The following is a 25,330-nucleotide window of genomic DNA, read 5'->3' as shown; positions in this document are numbered from 1 at the left end:
TTTGAAACCGTCTCCAATAGGAAACGGGAGGCCCGTAAGAGAAAGGCCTTGAAGAAAGCGGAGGAGAGGAAGCGACTTCAGAAGCGCCCCCCTAAAATTAGAACAACGGAGGCAATAAAAATTTCGGCCCGGAATTCAGAGACCTACTATGATCTTATAAAGCTGGCAACAACTTCGGTAAATCCAGAGTAAACTGGCACAGAGATTGTGAAAATTAGGAGAACTCTTAAAAAGGAGGTTCTCGTTGTGGTAAAAAAGGGGGGTGAAACTTCAAAGTTCGCTCAGAATCTTACCTCCGTTCTTCAGGACAAGGCCGAGGTTACGGCTCTTGTCAGTAAAAAGACCCTCGAAATTCGGGAACTTGACGAAACAACTTCAGAAGAGGACGTTTTAACCGTCTTAAAGCAGAAGTTGCAAAAGCCCGAGTTAGATGTGACTTGCCGACTTCTGACACGTTTTGGTGGTACGAAAGTGGCACTAGTACGCTTGAGTGAAACGGACAGCGAGAGTCTGCTTAAGCTAGGCAAAGTGCGTATTGGTTGGATAAACGCATCCATCCGAACGCACTTAGAAGTGACAAGATGTCAAAAGTGCCTAGCCTATGGACACATGACCCGAATTTGCAAGGGCCCCGACAGAACAAAAAACTGTCGGAGATGCGGCGAAGCGGGACATTTCGCCAAGAGTTATACTGGCGACAAGCCAAAGTGCATTACGTGTACAGATTTGGGAAAAACGGAAGTCAACCATATCCCTGGAAGAATTTCCTGCCCGGTTTACAAGGAGGAACTGGAGAAACTTAAAAGGGCAAATCGCTAAAGCTCCTTCAAGTCAACCTGCATACAAGTAAGGATGCACAGGTGCTCCTGATGCAAACAGCTAGGGAAAATGAGGTCGATATCCTGTTCTGCAGTGAGCAGTATCAAGGAAGCGACCTCGCACCTTGGTATCAGGATAAGGCGAAGAGAGCCGCCATCAAGCTGTGCAACCCAGAATTGCGGGTTGACAAGTTCTTGGAGACAAGCAGCGGGTTTGTGTGGATAGAGGTGGCTAATATACGTATGTATAGCTGCTACTTCTCACCCAACGACCCGCTGACCACCTTCGAGGCCAATATAGAAGACCTAGAATCGAGCCTCATAGAATCCAAGCTGGATGTCATCATCACTGGCGATTTTAATGCAAAGTCGCCAGAGTGGGGTGAGACGAAGCTCGACAAGAGAGGAATTCTGATTGGAGAAATGATCTCCAAGCGAATTGCACAAAGCAGGCAAAAGATTGAAAACAGGCAAGGCGCCTGGAATCGATGGGATAAGTAACGAGATCCTAAAGTTGGTAATCGACACTTCACTCCAGATTCTGCTTCGATGCTTCAATCTTTGCCTTGAGAGAGAAGAGTTCTTCCGCGACTGGATGCGACAGAGGTTAGTCCTCTTGAGGAAAGGCGAAAAACCTCTAGATAAAGTCTCATCATACAGGCCTATATGCCTGCTAGATACGATGGGTAAACTTCTAGAGGATATGGTTCTGCAGAGAATGCAAAGCCACTTGACCGAAGAGAATCGTTTATCAGATCACCAATTTGGTTTCCGTAAAGGCAAGTCCACAGTTGATGCCATCCAGGCAGTTGTGGACAAAGCCAAAGCAGGAAAAAACAAATTGGGACCTGGGAAAAAAAAGAGCTTCTGCGCGTTGGTAGCAATTGACATACGCAACGCGTTTAATTCCGCAAGATGGAAAGATCTCATCGAGTCGATGGAAAAGAAAAACATGCCGCCCTACTTGTTGCGGATAATGGATAATTATCTTAGCGACAGGTGGGTTATATATGAGGGAGACACCTGCACTCTCAGGGAAGAGATGCAGCGTGGGGCTCCTCAAGGCTCGAGGGTGGGTCCATTTGTATGGAATGTATCTTACGATGATTTTCTGCAAATGGATCTGCCCGAAGGTGCGGTGATCATCGGCTTTGCGGACGACGCGTTGTTCGTGTGCACTGCCGAAAGTGAGGAGGCTCTTGGGACATTGGTGAACGAATGTCTGCGACTAGCAAAAAGCTGGCTGGATACCAGAGGTCTTGAAATGGCCCTGGAAAAGACTGAGGCACTGCTAGTCACAGACAGACGTGGTTATAAGCTTCCACGAATCGTGATAGACGGATTCGAGGTCAAGTGGAGTAAGCAAATTAAATATCTTGGTGTGGAGTTGGATGGAAGGTTAAACTTCCACCACCACATGGCTACGGCGTCAAATAAGGCGATCGAGTGTGCGGCTAATCTTTCACGGCTAATGCCAAATGTTGGCGGACCCCGTGAACAAAAACGGAGACTGTTGGCGAGTGTCGCTCACGCTAAAATGCTCTATGCAGCACCAGCGTGGGTCCCATCCCTAAGGAGTAAAAGATGTGTAACCATCTGTGAAAAGGTACTGTCTGCGCAGAGATCGATAACAACGCGTATCATCTCTGCATATAAGACGGTATCTACGAGTGCTGTGCAGGTCCTTGCAAGTGTCCCGCCAGCAGATCTTTTGGCAAGGGAAAGGGAAGAAATGTTTCTCTTTTCTAAAGAAAGCAGTTCCTTAGATGAGGAAATAAGACCAAGCAAGGGCCTGATCCGCAAAGAAGCGAGGCACAGGCTCATAGAAAGATGGCAGGAAAGATGGGATGGTGAGGAAAAAGGTCGATGGACTTATCGCCTTATCCCGGCACTCGCCACCTGGATAAATAGGAAACACGGTCAGGTTTCCTATTACTTGACTCAGGCGTTTACAGGTCACGGGTGTTTTAACTCGTACCTGTGTCGCTTTAAATTACGCGAGAACGAGGTGTGTGCATATTGCCAGTTCCCTGAGGACAACGCGGAGCACACCCTCTTCTCATGCAGAAAATGGGACTTGGAAAGGCGGGCCATGTTCGAAGGTGTAAATAGTCAAGTTACACCGGAGAACATGGTATCGCTGATGACCCAGTCGGAAGAGAATTGGCGGCAAGTCGAGAACTTCATAATCTCGGTTATGTCGAGGAAGGATCTCGACGGCCGCCAAAAAGCGTAATTTAAACAGCTTTTAATTTTGTACGTTGCATCTAGATACAATGAATTATTCTGTGTTATAATTTTCCTTGAAAACTGTTCGTCAATAAATATTATTGACGTCGATCCGTCTTCACTAGTAATAGGGGAGACAGTAAAAACTCCACTATGAAAATTCTTCCATTCCTGATAATTTTCTGAATTTATTATGTCAGCATAGGATTGAAGACAGTCTGGATACGGGGGCAAGGTAGGCAAAGTACTTCTACGGCATTTATACATGGAACTTTCAATCGAATTGAATGTGACGTCAACAGCCGCTTTAGTATGTCTAAAGTAACAAGAAGAAATACTGTTGAAAATAAAATATTATTTTAAATGCATGATTACACTGTTAAAAATCAGACTCCAACTTCACACCGAAAGATTGAATATTATTTACTTTCAATCTCAAAAAGTGTGAATACTTTTATTTGATTGGATTTACTAAAAACTTGAAGGCAATGAAATGCAAGAATTCACACTTTGTGAGATTGAAATAACATCATTTAAATCTTTTTGATGTAAATATGAAGTCAGATTTTTAACAATGTAAGTATGCTCAAGTAATTTAATTGCAAATATTTATAATATTATATAATTTAAATTAACTTTTAATATTAAAGTTCTTTTTAAAAAAAATTTTATTTTCTTATTTTAAGTTTAAAATTTTTTTTAAACTGTAAAAATAATACTCACTTCAAACGAGTTGAATCATACATTTTTTTAAAATTTAAATCCTGTGTTTTAACAGCTTGGCATAATTCTTGTTTGAATTTTCGTTTCTTTATTTCCTTTTCATTTTTAGTATGAGTGTGTTCTCCTTTTAATTCAAAATTGCCATTTTTTTCAACACCACGTGCATTACAAGTGCCTTTTTTATATTCAATGCACTCATAATAACTAAAAAAAAATGAAAACCAGAGTAGTATGTATACAGAAATACTGCTTAAAAATTAATAATACAATATAAATTAACTTAAGAAAAATAAAGTTAAATAACTTTTAGATTTTATTTTATATTCGAATAATTTTACTAAATAGTCTTATTTTAAATATAAACAAACAAATGAATGCAGAGAATTTGCTAACGATAAATGAAAATTACGGTTATTGTAAAGTAATATAATTTATAATAAATATATATTGTAATTTGGTTCGCAAGGACATTTTTTAATTTACACATACACACAAAATATATATTTAATTTGAGTCAGAACATTATATTTCTGCGTTGCGTCTTAATTTAAAAGAACATCAATTCTTTTGAAAATGAATTTGTATAATTCCTGGGGAAAGAAATAAAAAGAATTATGTTCAAATATTTATTATTCTTCTTTTTATTTATTTATCCCAACAAAAATATTTTTGATGCAAAAAGTTCCGCCAAGTAAAAATTTTGCAATTTTTCAAATAATTAGTGAAATAAAAGTTTACCAAGTAAAATATATAACTAAAGTTTTAGTATAGGTATTTAACTATTTAGTACTTCAGGCTCTACGTGTGTTTAAATTTCAAAATATCTAATTTTTTGTTACAAAAATCCAAATATTTTAAAAAGTACTAAATGTATTGAAATGTCCTGCAATTTATATTACGATTTTAACACAATTAATGATGTTCTCAAATATTTTACAAATCCATTAAGTACCTACATTAGTCTCTACGTTTTTAGGTGTTTTTGTGACTTTTTAAATTTTTTTTAATTATACAAGAACAAGATATATTAATTTTAAAAGGTTAGCGATTTCTGAATTTTTGCGTACTTTGCAACTTAATATTTTCGTTAAAGAAAAATAAAAAAATTTATCACTTTCATGGCAGCTTTTGAATCACATCGAATTTTGTGACCCGAATCAATAATTGAACGCCTTGATGCAAGAACCAGACATAGCTCCGAGAAAAGAGTGGGGGGTAGTCCCCTGGCAATAAAATATTCAACTTCAAAATTTTTGAATTTTTAAATTTTATTCTTATAAAGAATAAAAAAATGCATCTTTTTTCCTTTGAGAAAAAGTTGTAGAATTAATATTTTTTTAAATAAAATTAAAAAACTTGTTTTTTCTCAAACGAATTTTTAATTAAAATTTCATCTTCAACTCGCTGCCAAATCTACAATTTTGCATATTTTTCAATCAAATTTGGAATGGACACACTTTATATTATCCTTTTTGAGCATATATGTTTTAAAAATTTATATGTTTGTTTATAAACAAACTAAAAAATATTTATTAGCCAATGGTAAAATTTCAACACCATAATCTTTGAACGCTTCGTTTATCGAGGAAATTTTGAGCAAATGAAAACTTCCAGTGAAGAAGTTGTTCAAAATAGTATAAAAAAGTTTTCTGGAAATTATTAAATTATCAAAATTGATAGAAAAAATTCTAACAACGTTTAACTTTTCTCGCGCGGCGGACTCTAACGAAACGAATTTCTATATCTGGCGGAGCCAGCCAGGACTGTCTGTTTTTTCATTTCACAGCTTAGAATAATGAAAATAATTAATATTTATTATTTTAATAATATTTTTAACGCTAATATAATAATTTATTTATTCTTATATTGAGTGATATGAAAAAATATTGTTTTCCGAAAAAAGCATATTACTGTTTTTTTTCATTATTCTAAGCTGTGAAATGAAAAAACAGACAGTCCTGGCTGGCTCCGCCAGATATAGAAATTCGTTTCGTTAGAGTCCGCCGCGCGAGAAAAGTTAAACGTTGTTAGAATTTTTTCTATCAATTTTGATAATTTAATAATTTCCAGAAAACTTTTTTATACTATTTTGAACAACTTCTTCACTGGAAGTTTTCATTTGCTCAAAATTTCCTCGATAAACGAAGCGTTCAAAGATTATGGTGTTAAAATTTTACCATTGGCTAATAAATATTTTTTAGTTTGTTTATAAACAAACATATAAATTTTTAAAACATATATGCTCAAAAAGGATAATATAAAGTGTGTCCATTCCAAATTTGATTGAAAAATATGCAAAATTGTAGATTTGGCAGCGAGTTGAAGATGAAATTTTAATTAAAAATTCGTTTGAGAAAAAACAAGTTTTTCAATTTTATTTAAAAAAATATTAATTCTACAACTTTTTCTCAAAGGAAAAAAAGATGCAGTTTTTTATTCTTTATAAGAATAAAATTTAAAAATTCAAAAATTTTGAAGTTAAATATTTTTTTGCCAGGGGACAACCCCCCACTCTTTTCTCGGAGCTATGTCTGGTTCTTGCATCAAGGCGTTCAATTCTGTATAGATATCCGTTTCTAACGTGACTTCTAAATGTCTTTGCCCTCGATGCATCATCTGCCATCTTTTAATATAATGTAATGATGAAATTTATATTGTTAATTATAGGAAATTATAATTATAATATTAAAATTAAGTGCATACTTAAAAATGGAATTACAAATTTTTTTAATGAGAAAGTAATTAGATTTATGGAAGAATCTGACAAAGAATCAAAACAAGATGTAGTTCAACACTTCATAATATAATATTTTACATATAAAAAAGGATACATTAAATTTTAAATTCTATTTAATGGAAGCATAGAAAATTTAATTTTCAACATTTTAAACAATGAATAGTTGTAATTGAATAAAAGTGATTACTTTTTAACAATAAGAAACGATTGACGTAACATAACCTAAAATTTTACAAATTTACTAATTGAATAAAAATTTGATTTCTCAATTGAATTGTTGGGTTTTATATTTACATTTTTTTATGTGTTTTATTTATTCTGCGAAGAATAAACGACGATAAATATATATAGTAGATAATTAAATAGTGATGAAGAAAGTCACTATCTACACCTTGTAGATGAATAGCATGAATAGCAATAGCAAATATTTTTGATAAACAGAAATGGAAACATTTTTATGAAAGAATTTTTCGTTTACTATTAATTAAAAAAAGGTAATAATACCTATAAATTAATTCAATTAAATTCAAATTCTTCAAAATTTGTAAATAAATTTATAAATAATATGTTATACTACTTTAAAAAGTTAAAATAAAAATTTATATTTTTACAAATTATAATTATATAGATTCATTTAAGTTTATACATTTCTTCATTAGTTTATTATGTATATAGATCCCAAACAAATATTTAATTAATATACAAGTTATTGAATGCTCGACTTTTAATTTTTATAAAAACAGTGTGTATTCAAACTATCATTTAAACTAAATTATAAATATGCAAGTGTATTACCTTTATGATCTTGTGATTTCTATTGTCGATTCTTTTAAAAATTCCGTCGTTCACAAATACATAAGTTTCGCCATACGTTCGATCAACGCCGGTAAGGAGCAATACAACACATAATAGAAAAAAATTAAGTAAAATTATCAATAAAAGAAATAATAGAACGCATAAATAATAAATTGAAGGGTAGCAAGAAAATAAAAAGTTTAATTGGAGTAAACACTGTAATAACTTTTTCTGAATGCAATGTAATTGCTTTGAACACCATGTGCCGTATTATGGAAATAAGCAGAACTTTAATATATCCGTCCGAATTGCAGACTTATTTGCGCATGGTCGCACGCTCATTGTAATAAAATGGCGCGTCACTTTAAGGCGCGATATTTAAATTTTGTTCAGGTTTTTCTTTAAGATAGTTATTGAATTGAAAAGTTTATAATAAATTTGCAAGCAATTTTGCAGCAAAATATACATATGTACAACAAAAGTCCTCTTGTTCTGCAAGTTTAATGTAAAACTTATATAAACGTTTCATTATTTAGAGTTTTTAAATACATGTTATTATATACTTTTAATTAAAATAGACTCCATTAATTATACATTACAAGTAAACAGCTCTATCAAAAAATAAATATTTGAATACAATTTTTTAGATGCTTGTTTTATACGACTTGTAGGTAATTATAAAGCATTGGAAATTCATAAAATGCTTATAAAAAAATTGCTTTGGACGAATAAAAGAAAGTAAAAAAAAATTGGCCCATAATTCCCCAATTTCCCCTAAATTGTAGAATTATATCTATCTTCTTTATACGTTTATTCAATTTCAATATAATTTATTTGCGCAGCTTCCATATTTCTATTTTATATTTGACCACCGAGCGCTTAAGAAATTTTCCAATATCAACTTTATATCAAAGTAAAGTTCAAATTTAAAATTTTTTAAAAATAGAATGTTAAAACAGTAAAAAATCTTTTATTTTAATTCGTAAAAAATTTATGGATACATATTTCAAGATAATGATTTTTTGTAAAACATCATATCGTTATTAATTTTTAGAAGAACAGAAATTATTTTAAATTATATAATAAACTTCTGAAAAAAATTTTATTTAATTTTGAGAAAAAGTTACTTATTCTAAAGTTTACACGGAGAGAACTCTGAACCATAAAAGACAGTGTCTAATTCAGAAGGTTAAAAGAGGGGGAAGATCACGGTAAATCTTAGTGATCTCACCGAGTTTTTCCATTCACGAATCGCAAGTGGCGGTGACAGTCACCGTCAGAGAGCGCTACATCTTGTCGAAAACTAGGTTGAGTTTCCAATCATCGTCTAAAACTCTGATCACACCGTGATTTTAGGTTACAAAACAAACAAACAAGGTTCAAACTTCTCTCCGTGTAGTGTAGGTGTTCAAAAATAAAAATCAGTTTAAATAATAAAATTTGTATATTTTTCAATTCATAATTCATAAATATTATTAAAAATTTAAAGTTTCATTAAAAACAAACTCAAAATGTCTTTGTATTTTATGAAATTCCAATCATGAGTCTTTATAGCTCGGCATAAGACTTAAATAATTTTTCTCTTTCATTTTTAGCATGATTATGATCTTTTTGCAAAATGAAATCACCATTTTTTTCCACGCCACAGGCATTGCAATTTCTTTTCTTGCAATAAATGCACTCATAATAACTGTAAAAAAAGCAAGTCAGTATAGATAAAGTATTTAAATATAAAATATTCTAAATATTTAACAAATGAAAAGAAAGTTATCGTTTTAAAATACATAAACTTAATAATGAAATTTATATACATTTTATTTCTATTAATTGCTTGTTTAAAAATTTTTAGTTCACTTACATTGTATTATTCTTTTGGCTTCTGATTCTATAAATATACCCATCTTTGATGTAATATTCCATTACTTTTCTGTATGATGAATTAGTTGCTATCTTTTTATGACATGTAATAAAGAAATTCAAAATGTTGTTAATTATAGAACAATATAATTATAATATTTTAAAATTATTTACATAAGCCAAAAAATTATCATTAAATATTTGTGTAATTTAAGAAGATGTAAATTGGTGTTGACCAGAATAAAATAAGTTAGTTTTTTGGTGTAATAAATGTGTTTTTTTCTCTTGCTGGTCTAAAAATATATATTTGTTTTTAAAAAAATGACATGAGAACAACGTCTATGTCAATAACAAAGCTTTCGTCCTTCAAAGAAAGACCTCCTCAGTATGAATTATTATTTTTTTTTTTTACAATCAATGAAATCTAAAAAATAATAAATAATTATAAATGCTATTAAAAAATAACATTCGGAAAATTAAATAATGTCAAAAATACAGATCCTTTCTTTTCTCATCTAAGATAACCTAAAAAACACTACCTGTTTCAACAGTCATATTTTTTTGACTAAATAGTCAATATTAGCAACTAAATTAAAATTTAAGTTGCACGTCATAATATTGCACGTTAAATTGCACATTTTTACATTTAGTTTAAATATGATTTCAAAAACAGCATAAGATATATATTAATTGTTTTTTGACATGTTCCCTTTAAATTGTCAAAACATAATTGTGAGAACAACCTAACCTCAATATGTCAGTTTAGATTATAACTTAAGGTATCATACACAGTCAAGAGATGAAGCGAGGGAACATCACCACACTGCCATTCTACAATTACAAAGTAATTCGAGAATTCTCCAGGAGAAAGTTTCCTAAAAAAATATCACAAAAATCAATCTTTCTAAAAAATTAATAACAAAGATAATAATAACAACAATAATAATCTACAATACAATTCTAAACGTCGGTTTTTGAAATTAAATTAAAATATAATTCACTTAAGTTGTCAATATCTGTCCTGGTATTAACGGAATTCTCGAATTTAGCGATATAGTACATTTCCTTAAATAATCTTTTTCTATAATTTGATTCACTACAAATAATTTTAGCATTATCAAAATCGAAAATATGATTATTTTCATGAGAATGGGCAACCAGCGAAGATGATCTTTTATCATTTTTACAGTCTCGTTTGTGATCATTTATTCTATTTTTAAAATAATTAACAGTTTGTCCAATATAAACTTTGCCGCATTCACAAGGAATCTTATAAACCACCTGATTTTTAAGCCCAGCTGGAGTGATGTCCTTATTCTTTGAGAAGCAACCAAACGGATCCCTATTGTAATGAAAAACCACTTTGATGTTATAACTTTTAAACAATTTTAAAAAGAAAACATAAAGCTCGTTTATATACGGTAATGAGATAACACGGTTGAAAACGGTGCTCTGCGAATCGTTTATAAAGCTTGGAAGAGGAATCAGAGGTTTTGTAATTTTCTCAAATCTAAGGTTAATATACTTGTTCAAAAAGGAAACCGGAAAATCATTACTCTTAAGGATGTCAAACACAATGCTTAGGTTGTCTTTCACGAACTCAATCTCCGAAAGTTTGACTGCCCTATCAACCAGAGAATAAACAATTGAAATCTTATCCTTCATACAGATGCTAGAATTAAAATTTACGTATCTCCCCGAAAAAGTGCTCTTCCTGTACCAATTAGTTTTTAGTCTATTATTTTCTCTTATGATTAGAACATCAAGGAAATTTATGCTATTGTTATTTTCAACTTCTACTGTAAACTGAAGTTTGTGATGGTAATTATTAAAGGTTTCAACCAGTTCATTAACTTTATTTTTTGGAACGCACATAAGGATATTATCAACATATCTTCGATAGAAAACAAATTCAAAATCTAATTTATTAAGAATATCCGATTCTAGTTTCTCCATTACAAGATCAGCAATGGCACCGGATAAGGGTGAACCCATGGGCGTTCCAAAAATTTGTTTATAGAACTTCCCTTGAAAAGTGCAATACGCATTGTCGAAGCAAAATTCTAACAGTCCTAAAAAATATTTGTCATTTATATTTGTATGTTCTCTTATTTCTCTATTTAGAGAGATTGATTTTTATGATATTTTTTTAGGAAACTTTCTCCCGGAGAATTCTCGAATTACTTTGTAATTGTAGAATGGCAGTGTAGTGATGTTCCCTCGCTTCATCTCTTGACTGTGTATGATACCTTAAGTTATAATCTAAACTGACATATTGAGGTTAGGTTGTTCTCACAATTATGTTTTGACAATTTAAAAGGAACATGTCAAAAAACAATTAATATATATCTTATGCTGTTTTTGAAATCATATTTAAACTAAATGTAAAAATGTGCAATTTAACGTGCAATATTATGACGTGCAACTTAAATTTTAATGTAGTTGCTAATATTGACTATTTAGTCAAAAAAATAGGACTGTTGAAACAGGTAGTGTTTTTTAGGTTATCTTAGATGAGAAAAGAAAGGATCTGTATTTTTGACATTATTTAATTTTCCGAATGTTATTTTTTAATAGCATTTATATAATTATTTATTATTTTTTAGATTTCATTGATTGTAAAAAAAAAAAATAATAATTCATACTGAGGAGGTCTTTCTTTGAAGGACGAAAGCTTTGTTATTGACATAGACGTTGTTCTCATGTCATTTTTTTAAAAACAAATATATATTTTTAGACCAGCAAGAGAAAAAAACACATTTATTACACCAAAAAACTATTAAACATTTGTATTGAGACATTAATAGAAAATAGGAACTAGATTTAAAAAAGAATCTGAGAAAAGAATTGAAACTATATTTAGTCCAATGTCAAAATTTTGTATTTTTTTTATAAAAAGGATGAATTAAATTTTAAATTTGATTTAAATGAAAGCATAAAATATTAAATTTTCAATTTTTTAAAAAATTTAACGTTGTATTTAAATATGACAACGAACTAACGTTTGTTATGACTGTATATTAGATTTTTTATAACATTATTACTTTTTTAATTCAAACTTGAACGATATAATTTATGGATGTAAAGATTATTAAATATTACTGAGTACATTAAAAATTACATAAGCTAATAAAATATCTTTAAAAATATTTTATTATTTTTAATTATAAATTTAAGAAGTAATAAAAATATTCCTTTAAGGTATTTTTCCGACTACTACTCTTGAAGAAATTGATTTTTGATAGATTTTCTTCAAATTTGAGATACGAGAACGATCGCGCTCTGCCGCGCGCGCGTTTTTTCTCTTGCGTTTTTATTCTTTAAATTACAGTCTTTTGTTTGTTAAGGTATCAATTTGAGTGACAGTTTCTGATAATAGGAATTTTTAAATATTATTCAATTTAATAAAATAATAGCCTATGTTGTGCGTAAAACAATTTTTTATACCTTTACAATTCTAGTTCTGTTTTTATCTGTTTCTAAATGTATCATTTCTAAAGTTTATGGTTTTGATAAAAAAACAACACTTTTCTTTGCTTAAAAAAAAGCGTATATTTCAAGAATGGCACATTTTATAAAAAGTTTTGTACGATGAAGTTATAGAAAACCTTTTTATAATCAAAGTAATCTATTTGTTAATTAAATTTTGTAACATTTAAAATCTTCCATAGTAAATTTATATTTTAAAAAATAGTGATGAAAGAAAAACGTTACTAAATAAACAATTTTTAACTATTTTTCACTTAGCTAGCAAAAAAACATCTCTACTGTCAAAGAAAGCCATAAACAGAGGATATTAAATTAAAAATTTACTTTTGTTTCTTAAAATCGTTCCTACTTTTGCTATAAAAAAGAAATATAAGTGTGGTTTCTGTAAATATTATACAAAAAATGTAAGTACTCCGTCATTTCGAAGAAAATAATTTATTTCAATATATGCTTTTCTATAAGATTCATGGGATGCAAAATTTCGTTAATAATCTTGAGAAATATTATCTTTAAACTTTTTTCAAAGTTCATTTGGATGAACTGGTTGGCAGTACATTAAAAAACGTACAAATAAGTGTCTTAAATAATTATCTGAAGTTTGAACTATTATTTGAAATTAGGAAATTAAAACGTCTTTGACCAATTGATAAGAAAGAAACGTGTAAAGAAATCTTACGTGTGAATCTTATTACAAAAAAATGACATAATTTACCAATAAGAAGCGTCGAAGAAAGTCTTACGCGTAAAGACAGCCATACTGAGACACACTCCTTTTTTAAGAAAAAAAATATATAACGACTCAGACATTTTTATAGAAAAAATATTTACTTTTATTTCAATAATTCAGTGTAAACATAATTCTTGATTAGTAAATTAGGTCTTTGATTTCCTAAATATATAATTAATGATTCCCAAGATTTAACTCGTGAAAATGCAACATATACTTGCCCATGATTAAATACATTTTTACGAAGGTCTACACCAATCTTGTCAAAAGTTTGTCCTTGGCTTTTATTTATTGTTATTGCGAATGCTAATTTTATAGGAAATTGCCGTCGTTTGAAAGTAAAAGGATAAATATCCTCACAATACAGCGTAATACGATTTATAAATACAATATCTCCAACCTTATCACCTGTTAAAATACGACAACGTAGCAGATTGTTTGATAGTTCTAATACCTGCATTCGTGTTCCATTACATAAACCTTCATTAATACTAAGATTTCGAAGTAGCATGACAATACAATTGGCTCTTAATCGTAATTCATAAGGCGGGAAATTTGATGGATTTAAAGTATTCAAATACTCTGGTAAAATAGCATCATTTATACTTCCATTATCACAATTTTCGGTACTATCAACACTTGTATAAATTCGCTCACTTTTATTATCAAACAGTTCGAGTACCTTGTTGTTAATTTCATCAACATCAACATTTCGAGCAGACAATATTGCTACTTTTGCTAAATCATCGTATTTATTATTGATAATTAATTCTCCAAATATTTTATGAATGATATCACCATTTTCTACACATTGCTCTGGTGCTAGTATATTATTATCATTATCATTTAAAGTACCATTTCCAACTGATAATAAATATTCTGAAAATTCTTTTTCACCAGGTAAATTTCTCATATTTTCTGTTAATGATATCACCTTAAAATGACTCCATAATGTGCTAGATTTAATAGATAAATTAACTAATTTGCTTCTAGTAGCATTAACTTTAACAGGCAATAATTGTCTAAAATCACCACCCAAAAGCATAGTTTTTCCACTAAATGGCATATCAACATTCATAAAATCGCGTAATGTTCTATCAATTAATTCCATAGCATATCTTGGCGCCATTGGAGCTTCATCCCAAATAAAGACATCAACCTCTTTCAAAAATGTAGCTTCCTTAGATTGACTTTTAATATTTGATGTAGAATCATAGAACAATGGAACAGGCATCCCAAATGTTTTATGTACAGTTTTACCACGGGGAAGTAATATTGCGGCAATGCCTGTAAATGCCATAGTACAAACACATTTTCCTTTACTTCTTAACAAATGGTATAAAGTTGTATAAACAAAAGTTTTTCCGGATCCACCTGGTCCATCAATGTAATAACATGAAGAAGATGGTATTCTTTTATCTTGAATAACTACATTTAATACTTCATCAACAATATCCTTCTATTTGGAATTCAGTGACACATATTGCATTTCACCAATCTCTTTATGTTGTTGCAATGACATTTCGTTGTTCGCTTGATTTTCTGTTTCAATACTTATTTCATTTAACTGTATCATTTCAGGAAAATTGCTAATATTTGATCCTTCATGCAACAGAAAGTTAATTATATCATTATATGCCCTTTTATGAGCTTCATTAGATGGATAATTTTTCTGATAATCTTCAGACATAGCCTCTTTAAACTTTTCCCAAAGTTCGTTTGGATGAACTGGATGGCAATAAATTAAAATACGCACAAATAAACGTCTTAATTGTTGTGGCATCATCCATACTTCTCCTTCTGTAAAAGCACGTTCCCATTCTCTATCATCTTCAATAAGGCCTAATGCTAAACATGCACTACGAAAAATGTCATGTACAATATTGTTGACAGTTCGCAGATGATCATAACTTGTAGCGCCTTTAACTACTATTAAAAGTAATCTAAGATGAAACAGTTCTGATTGACTGGGCGAAATTGAATACATCCGTCCAATGACATTAAATGACCCTTTACGCTTCACCCATTTTAATGCATTTTCACCACGTTCTTTCTTAAAAACATAATAACATGGAATTTCTGCATATGTATATTGTCTAGCTTGTGGATCACGCCTATTTAAATCGAAATATTCTAATAACATAGTCCGTTTCTGTAAAGCTTCATTTATAGCATCATCATTTGCTTCTTCACTAATGGTTACAGTATGCCAATTAATTAAATGAACAGGTAATCGGAAAATAGAATGACTTTTACTCTGTAATGGTCTACCAAATATTCTATCACATGCTTCAACAGGACTAACATATCGAGTTTCAATAAAGTTTTTTATTTCATCATCTTCTAAAGAACTTGTATTATTACTACTATCGGTAATTACTACAGCAGCATCATGTCCCTTAAAAATATATTTATACAAATATTTTATGGATTTAATACTTGAAACTACTTCTACATTAATATGACAATTAAATAACTGAAGTAATGTAGGATTGTATGGAATAACGTATTGATTATCTGTAGTTCCTCCATTTAGGCGATCGTATTGTCCTGTATTAAGGCAGCGATACGTTGGGTATCCGTTTTCATCCATTATTGTCTCAGAACAGAATTGTTTTGGGTAACCTTTCAAACATTTACTATTATTATCTTTACAACAATTTCCACATGGGCCATGAATCAAATTTTTCATAACGATGTCATGAAGTATAACATTTTCTGATTGACTTGGAATTTCTGTCGAAATATATTTGTCTACAATCTCGGGTGTTGTTATTTTATAATTTTGTTTCAAAGTCACTAATAAATGCATATGCGGCAATCCACGTTTTTGATATTCAATGACATACACATAAGCAATCACTTCGCCAAATAATTGTTCCTTTACAATAGTATTAATAAGTTTATCTTTTTTCATGGTAAAAACACGCGATACAATATCTGGTCTGTCAAAGGCAGTTTGGTTAGGTAATAAATTTTCCTTAATTTTACGCCAGTTTGGATTACACGTCATCGTAATAAAAAGATCAGGTTTACCAAATTTTCTCACAATAGCCATTGCATCTTGGTAATGCTGTAACATATTTCTCGGAGAACCTGTGAAAGATGATGGAAGTATTACAATTTTCCCAACTTCATTGTTCGAATCGTCAGCTCTTCTTTGTAAATGATCAATTAGACCTTCGTAAGTATCTGCACGAAGTTTCTTTTGATTATTTCGACAGAAATTTGTCCTACCTTTTTAATTTTCACATAACTGTCGACAATCCATTGCTGAAATAATCTACCACCCTTTAAAAATACATTGTTGTCCCTAGAAGCCATTCTATGCCTGATGTATGCAGCTCTTGATACACGTTTATTTGTATTAGCGCAGGTCAGATTTTTGTCCCAACCTCTTGTTCCATGTGGATAAAATAAAGGATATATCCATGGCTCAACATTGGGATTCATAGAACTTATATATTGTAAAGCTTTTTGTATTCTTATTATATACGGTAACATATGATTCTGGAATATCACCATCAGCAGTTGTAGTAAAAATTGCTGCAAATTCATTGACACTTTGTAAATTATAACGTCTACTATCCATCCCAGGCTTTAATGAAAATAATAATTGCATCTCAGGCTAAATTTCTGCATTATTTTCAGTCATTGTTTTTTTAATTTTTTTTATGCATCATACGGTAGGACTGTGCAAATAGGTCAGAGAAATTTTGATTCTGTGCAAAATCCCGTTTTTTTTGGCTATGAGTTTTTTGATAAGCTACATTTTTTTAAAGACCGGAAATATTAGTATTTGCTAAATTTGCTGTAACAGTTACATTATCTTTTGCCAAAGATGTAGTAACAGTTGTAGAGGATTTTTCTGAATTTATATTTGATTTTGACACTGTAATAATACTGTCCTTTGTTTGAAGTGATTGAGGGTTAAGAATTCTATTATTCTCTTGTTTTTTTGTCGAAACTTTCTTTGATAAGCAGCTTTCTTTTGACGTTTCATGACTTGATGTTGTTCTTCTTCCTCTAAAGAACGTATTATTGATCTTTTTTTTACTTGATTTTCATTTTTAAATTAGTATATTTTGTAACATTTCTTGAATCATTACAATCATCATTAGTTTTTGATTTTATAAATAATTCACTGTTAACTTTATGTTCACAAAGTTTTACATAAGAATGATCACGTGTAATGTTCATTTCATTACAATAACCCATCTCTATATGTGACTTTGAAATAATATCAGACTGATTTTGTTTTTGAACAGAAGTATGTTTATTTTGTCGAGAGGTGCGCTTGTAAGCAACATTTCTGTCACGAATTGACGTTTTAACTTTAGAAGTAGAAATATTTTCTTCTGCTGATGATAAAGCTGTAGATGTGCTTTGGGGTCTCGTATTTAAAGTTTGCTCTGCACTAATGAATTCATTAGAATCCAATGATTCAGAGCAAAAAATTTTATTATTTTCTCGCTTTTTTTGTCGATATTTTTTTTGATAAGCAGCTTTTTTTGACGTTTTATGATTTTATATTTTTCCTCTTCTTCAGGAAAATGAACCATAGCTCTTTTTTCTTCTTGCTTCTCAGTTATTATTAATCTTGTATCTTTCGTTCCATTGCTTGAATCAATAGAAATATTATTAACATCATTTGCTGGAATTAAAGGCAAATCTTCTAAACAACTATCAACAAAATTTTTTTTACAAACATTGATGGTTGAATTCAACGATGATAAATTATTGTCAACAATTTTATTTTCTTCATTTTGGAAACTTTTTTCTCTAGCTCGATTCCTAAGAAGACACTCCCAATTACATTCAACAGTCATAGTTCTAATATTAGTCGACCTTACTGACGGAAATTTACTTAAACGATTGTTTTTGAACATTAACATTAAATGATTTCTCATGTTATAATAATAGTAATTGACAGAGTAGGGCATAATATTAAAAAATATCGATGTTGCGAATGATATTGCATATATTCCACAAGCAAGACTATTGTTTGGTTGTTGATTAACAGTTGTGAAAACTACTGGAGGTTTAAAAGGATATAATCTACTTAAATATTTCCTTTGATCTTCATTTAAACATCCTTCATTACGACTATCATAAATATAAAGTCTCATTCCATCATAATAAGTGCAAATCCAATGACCTTTCTTGATAGGTCCACTAAAAAGTATTTGAATATGCTTTTTACCTTTTTCAATCGGACTAATAAATTCAAGCGTATAAAAATACAAAGTGCTTTGCATGCTAAAAGCAGAATTTGATTCTCTTCTCAATAATTTTTCGAATTCATCAATATGAGTATCATTTAACATTCCTCCTTCAGTAAGTATAATATTAAAATCTGTAACACTTTAATTAACAGTTCCTTCTTTGTTCGACATGATTTCTTTCAATTTATTGAAAAGATATCGCTTTCAAAAAATAGTTTTTCATAAAATTAATTAATTCAGAACACATGTAAATAATGTTACTATTGTCACATTTAACAGTAACTAAAATTTTTATCTTATCCTTTCTTATTAAAGATTATTAAGAATGTAAAGAATGTATCTTCATCTATTAATATTATTAATATTATTAAATATAAGTATATTTTTGGTAAATTTTTCTGTTTTGTATCTGTTAATCTAGTATCTGTTAATAGAGTATCTGTTAATCTAGTACCTCTTGACTAAATCTCTGTTTATCAAGTATCTGGTATCTCGTAATCACATGTTATTTTTAGTACATCTTTAATATTCATAAAGTTTTTTTCCAAAATAATAACTAACTACCAAAATGTTAAAAAACAAAATGTTAAAAAATCAATAATTAAGATTTAAAAAAACAAATATTAATCAATATTAAATAATAATTATTACCACTATAATATAATTATGTACAAACATCAGAATTTAAAAAATCAATATTCTACATTTAGAAATCAAAATAACAGACAAATGTCCTTTATTCCTTTAAACTTTAACTTTAATTAAATTAATGTATCCTTTAAACTTTAACTTTAATTAAATTAATGTATCCTTTAAACTTTAACTTTAAAACTTTAACTTTAATTAAATTAATGTATTTAACTTTAACCTTTAACTTTAATTAATAAAATTAATTAAATCCTTTAAATTAATAAATCAAATAATTCACACATTATATTTACAAACTCTTCCTAATAAATATATATACAAATAATATTAACAAAAAATTTAATTTGTATTTACATGTATTTTAATTTTAATACTTACGTACGTAACGTATGCAATGCACTTTAACTTTTTTCAAATGTACAAAAAAATTGCAACTTTTTTCAAATGTACAAAAAAACAAAACCACAAAATTCACAATCAACACTTTCAGAAAAAAATCACTCAGCAAATAACAGCCAATACTTCTTATCGAAACGATACACTTGTCACACTTTGCAAATGGCTGACAGTTGCTGACACTTGTAATATTTTGTAATTTTTCATACCAACCAAAAAAAACTATGCGTTTCACACTGAGGTGAGGTTACGTAGCGAACAAACAATTGTTTGGAAAAAAAGATGCGCGCGCAACAATTTTGAAGCGTCTAAAATGAATTATAAAATTAAATATATTTTATTATTAAAAAACTTTTCATTTATTACAAACCAAATCATAAATAAAAATTATTTTTATCTTAAACTACTTTTGGTTAACTTTTAGTTAATAAATAAATTTTAATTAATTTATTTTAATTTTAATTTTAAAAAAGAGAAAAACGAAAATTTAAAAGTGTGAGGTCACCATCATTATAAAATTCAGCCAATGAGGAACACTCATTATAAAATCAGCCAAAAATCAGCCAATGAGAAAAAAGTTCTACACTTGAAGTTAGCTGCTTTGACATCAGTAAGTAATGTTGTCTCGATTATATCCAATCAAAATAAAGGATTTTGAATTTTATCCAATCAAAATAAAGGAATAAAGGATTTTGAAAAAATAGCCAATCAAGAAAAAGTTCTACACTTGAAGTTAGTCGATCTTACGCACCTCGTTTTTAAGAAAGGACTGTTTCTTCGGGTGCCTTTTAAAAGTGGTAAAAATTTCAAAACCCTTTGCGATGCTAAATTTTTAATTATTCAAATTCAAAATTTAACTTTTACTTGCGATTATGTTAAAATAAAAAAAATGTCAATCACAATATCTCGTTTTATGACATGACAAAGGGTTTTGAAACAAAGGTTTTATCACATTTAAAGGTCAGCCGAAGAAACAATTTCTTGAAATTTGAAGAAAATCTATCGAAAACCCCAAACAAATAATCAATTAATATACAAGTAATTAAATGCTCGACTTTTAATTACATATCATAAAATACAGTATTCAAACTAACTTTAACTAAATTATAAATATGAAACGTGTATTACCTTTATGATCATGTGATTTTTCCTTTGAAAATTGCGTCGTTCACAAATAAATAGGTTTCGCCTTATTTTCGATGAACGCCGGTGAGGAGCAATATATCCGTCCAAATTGTAGACGTCTATGTTTGCGCATGGTCACACGCTCATTGTAGTAAAATGGCGCGTGACTTTGAGACGCGAAATTTAAATTTTGTTAAGTTCTACTATTTTTGTTCAACAAAATTCTTGGTTATTTCCCAGCTTTGTTCTAATTTTTCTCGTTTGTTTTTCTAATCAAATTTATATTTATTTGACATCGCACATAAATAAATCTACAACAGTCTTCCAAAATTTTTATTAGAGTTTTTATGAATAATTAAATTCTCTTGACGAGTTTCTTTAAATTTTTTGACAATAATGTTTTTTAATCAATTTAATTGAAAATTTAGAAAATAATTAAATTAAACAAAGAATTTTATCGAATCTATTTTATTATAACTATCTACTTTTTATTCTAATTTTAATATAAAAATTGTGTAACAATAGCTTTAAAACAAATGTTTTGATGTCTCCAGACGAAAAAAATTAAAACCATAGACAACTTTTCTGGATTAATAAATACAGGATAATTTAAAGAATTGTATTGAAGAAATATTAAATTTTTTTTTATTTATTCTAATGACATATTTTGTAATGGACGACACACTATTCATTTAGATTAAGAATACTTTATTATTCTAAATCAATAAATAATTGGTATAAAAAAGCTTCTTGATTAAAATTATTAAAATATATTTTATATAAAAATTAAAAAACATTGATATAAAAAACTTTATGTCATAAGAAGTATCAGAATCATAACATTATTAAAATTATTATAATTTTCTAATATTCCAAGGATTAATATACTAAGTGTAAAATGAAATTAATGAAATTGTAATATTTCGTTAGAAAAATATCAACAGATTTTGGGATTGAATTTTAATAAAAATTAAATATTTTTTAAAGGAATGAAAACTATAAAAACTTTAAATATAGTTTTAAGGATTTTTTTAACTTTTATAAAAGTATGTAGAAATTTAGAGCTGACGCTATAGAATGCTAATATTTCAAAGTTAAGTAAAGTAAAGTGATTATTTATCACCTATACAACACAATTTAAAAAAGCATCATTTAAAAAACAACATTTTCCAACTAATATCAAGTCTCCAGATTAATCTAAACACCATTTATAAATTGTAATATTTCTGCCTTCTTCTTACCCTTTTGAAAAAGTTGCTTTCAACCGATAATTTTAACGATGCACATAATTCGTTTCCTACACATAGGACATGTTGATATTCCCATTCTGTTATATGTTATTTTGCAAATGTCACAAATCTGTTTGTGCCCACACGGAATGAAAGCATGCGTTCTCTCCCTTTCTTTACAAATGCAACAATTATTTGCATCTGCTTTGTAAACAGAAAAAAGAGATAATTATTAAAACCAATTCTGTTAGAAATTACAAATAAAATAAGTCTGAGAATACTAAATTGTTATTAATTTTTGTTTATAATTATAATTATACAAAAGGTATATGTTAAAATTTAAATCCCTATCATTAGTCTAGATAACCATTCTCATAAACAATTTTCATTATAAGACAATTTTTAAATAATTATTTCTCCTATTCATTAAAGCCAAACTTTATTTACTATTAGTTGGTTTAAAAGAAAAATCCCTCATTAACTTTGAAATCTAAAGTTACAAAAGATAACCACTGGGAGCCAAAACTAATGTAAATTCTGCTGTGTCCTTTCTCTGAATTGCTCATTATACTGTTTTTAATAAATTAATCTTGAATATTTAAGCTTTACTTCAACATATAGTTTCAAAAAAAAATTGGAGGTGACATGTTTTGAGATATTTAAAAGATTATCTTTCAAAATTAATTTTTTTATAAGTTATTTTACTGTTAAAAAATTATTTTTGCCATTGTAAAGTTAACTCTCCTGAGAATGAGTTTTTACCCGAACAGTAGTTACCAAATGCATACATTTTTCACAACAATAGATTTTCCTGCAATTTGGTATACGGAGGTCTTTTGGGTCGCTGATTACGAATCTGAAGTCCGTTTTTAAAAATTCAAAATGGCGGATCCAATATAGCGGACTAATTTTCCAAAAAATGTTTAATTTTATGCAATTCGGTATATGGGGGTTTTTGGGGTCGCTGATTACGAATCTACAGTCCGTTTTTAATTTTAAATAAAAATTGAATTATTATTTAAACAATTTTTAAACAAATTATTGTTGTTATTTACCAACATTTTACAGGATGCACCTTGAAAGTTGAAAATGTTTTCTAATTATGCAATTTACTAAAATCTATATAATTAAAGATAAAGAATAAAAATTGAATTATTATTTAAACAATTTTTAAACAAATTATTGTTGTTATTTACCAACTTTTTACAGAATGCACCTTGAAAGTTGCAATTTTTCCCTTATTTTGCAATTTACTGAAATCTATATAATTACAGATAAAGAATGAAAATTGAATTATTATTTAAACAATTTTTGTTATTTACCAAATTTTTAAAGAATGCACCTTGAAAGTTGCAGTCTTTTCTAATTTTGCAATTTTCTAATCCTTATGTGATTAAAATATTACAATTTTTTAATAAAACTTATGACTGGTTTCAGTAAATATTGTCTTTAATTTATTGATTTAATTCTAAATAAAGCTAAGAAAACATAAAAAGTTGTCAAATATTTGCTATAATCTCTCTGTTTATTTGAAAATTATATGATTTTGCAATATTAAATTGTTTAAACAAATGCAACATGCATAATAACATTATTAAAATATATTAATTTTATTAACAGATAATTATATGGAAAAACTTTGATGAATTTTAATCGTTTTTGGCAAAAAAACAAACAAAAATCGTTGGTAGCGTGAAGGTTAACTATATTGTTATTTACAAACTTCGTTTATAGTGAGCCTAGAATAATACATTTTTTTCTAAATTTTGCAATTTATTGTACTTTATATAATTACTAATAAAAATATGAATAAAATTGTACGAACAATTTTTAGACAAATAATTATTAGTATTTACTAACTTTTAAAATTTTAAATAAATAATTCTTATTATTTACCAAATTTGTTTACAGCGAGTGCAAAATATTAAAAGTTATTAAAATTTTTATAAATACCGATAACAAATAGAAATTAATTTATTTAAATATTTTCTTAAACAAATTACTTTTTGTTATTTGTTTAAAAATTGTTTAATCAATAATTTTATTCCTTTTATCTATCGGTGTTCTTATAAACCTGATCTAATTATAAAATTAGGTAAAAACTGTATCATCCATGTGCATTATGTAAAAAGCTAGTAAATAACAATAATAATTTATATTAACAATTTTTTAATAATATTTTGAACTAGTTTATCTAAATATTTTATTGAAACGACCAAAATTTGAATAACTACTACAGAATTAAAGTAAACTTTTACGGAATAAAATTCTGAAAAGTTAGTTCTTGAAAATCAATAGAATTTAAATCATGCAGTTTTAGATAGAACTCCAAATGCACTTTCTAAATTTTAATCAGTGAAATTTCACTGGTAATAAAGTGGGAATTTAGCAACTGCAGATTCCAATTTAAAGAAAAATTAAACAATTATTTCAAAATTAAACAGCTATATTAGATCTGAAATTTTGAATTTTTAAAAACGAACTTCAGATTCGTAATCAGCGACCCTAAAAACCCCCATATACCGAATTGCAAAAAAATTAAATATTTTTTTGAAAATTAGTCCGCCATATTGGATCCGCCATTTTGAATTTTTAAAAATGGACTCTAGGTTCGTAATCAGCGACCCTAAAAACCCCCATATACCGAATTGCAAGAAAATACAATAACTTTTTGAAAATTTGGCCGCCATATTGGATCCGCCATTTTAAATTTTTAAAAATGAACTTCAGATTCGTAATCAGCGACCCTAAAAACCCCCATATACCGAATTGCAAGAAAATTCAATAACTTTTTGAAAATTTGGCCGCCATATTGGATCCGCCATTTTGAATTTTAAAAAATGAACTTCAGATTCGTAATCAGCAACTCTAAAAACCCCCATATACCGAATTGCAAAAAAATTAAATATTTTTTTGAAAATTAATCCGCCATATTGGATCCGCCATTTTGAATTTTTAAAAATGGACTTTAGATTCGTAATCAGCGACCCTAAAAACCTCCATATACCGAATTGCAAGAAAATTCAATAATTTTTTGAAAATTAGTCCGCCATATTGGATCCGCCATTTTGAATTTTATAATTCAAAATTCATATATGTAATCAGCGATCCGAAACACCATTATATACTTATTTATGTAAAAATCTAATCGTTTTTTTTTATTTGTCCACTTTTAGAATTAATGATTTAAGCTTATTTTTTCTAATTTTTACACTAACATTGTTCATTATTTATTATCAAATATTTTATAAATATGAACTTCTGAAGAATTGTATGACAATCTGTGAGTCTTAAGCTTTAAGTTGCAACTTAGTAAATGTATTTAGAATAAT

General features: G+C 28.7%; 2 protein-coding genes across 2 annotated transcripts in view; one reads left to right on the top strand and one right to left on the bottom strand.

Moving 5' to 3' along the window:
- The first annotated feature begins 12,999 nt into the window (after positions 1-12,999).
- LOC122500021 (protein ALP1-like) overlaps positions 13,000-25,330 on the top strand; it is a 34,104-nt gene continuing 21,773 nt past the window's right edge. Inside the window, exon 1 of the mRNA XM_043608698.1 lies at positions 13,000-13,052. The gene's annotated coding sequence lies outside the window, so the exon portion shown is untranslated. The remainder of the gene's footprint in view (positions 13,053-25,330) is intronic.
- LOC122500020 overlaps positions 21,929-25,330 on the bottom strand; it is a 37,478-nt gene continuing 34,076 nt past the window's right edge. The window contains exon 4 of the mRNA XM_043608697.1: positions 21,929-22,202. The gene's annotated coding sequence lies outside the window, so the exon portion shown is untranslated. The remainder of the gene's footprint in view (positions 22,203-25,330) is intronic.

Source organism: Leptopilina heterotoma, unplaced genomic scaffold (assembly GCF_015476425.1).
Source record: "Leptopilina heterotoma isolate Lh14 unplaced genomic scaffold, ASM1547642v1 Lhet_180, whole genome shotgun sequence".
NCBI lineage: Eukaryota > Metazoa > Arthropoda > Insecta > Hymenoptera > Figitidae > Leptopilina > Leptopilina heterotoma.
Note: the sequence above shows the minus strand (reverse complement) of the source record. Positions and strands in the feature narration are given on the sequence as shown.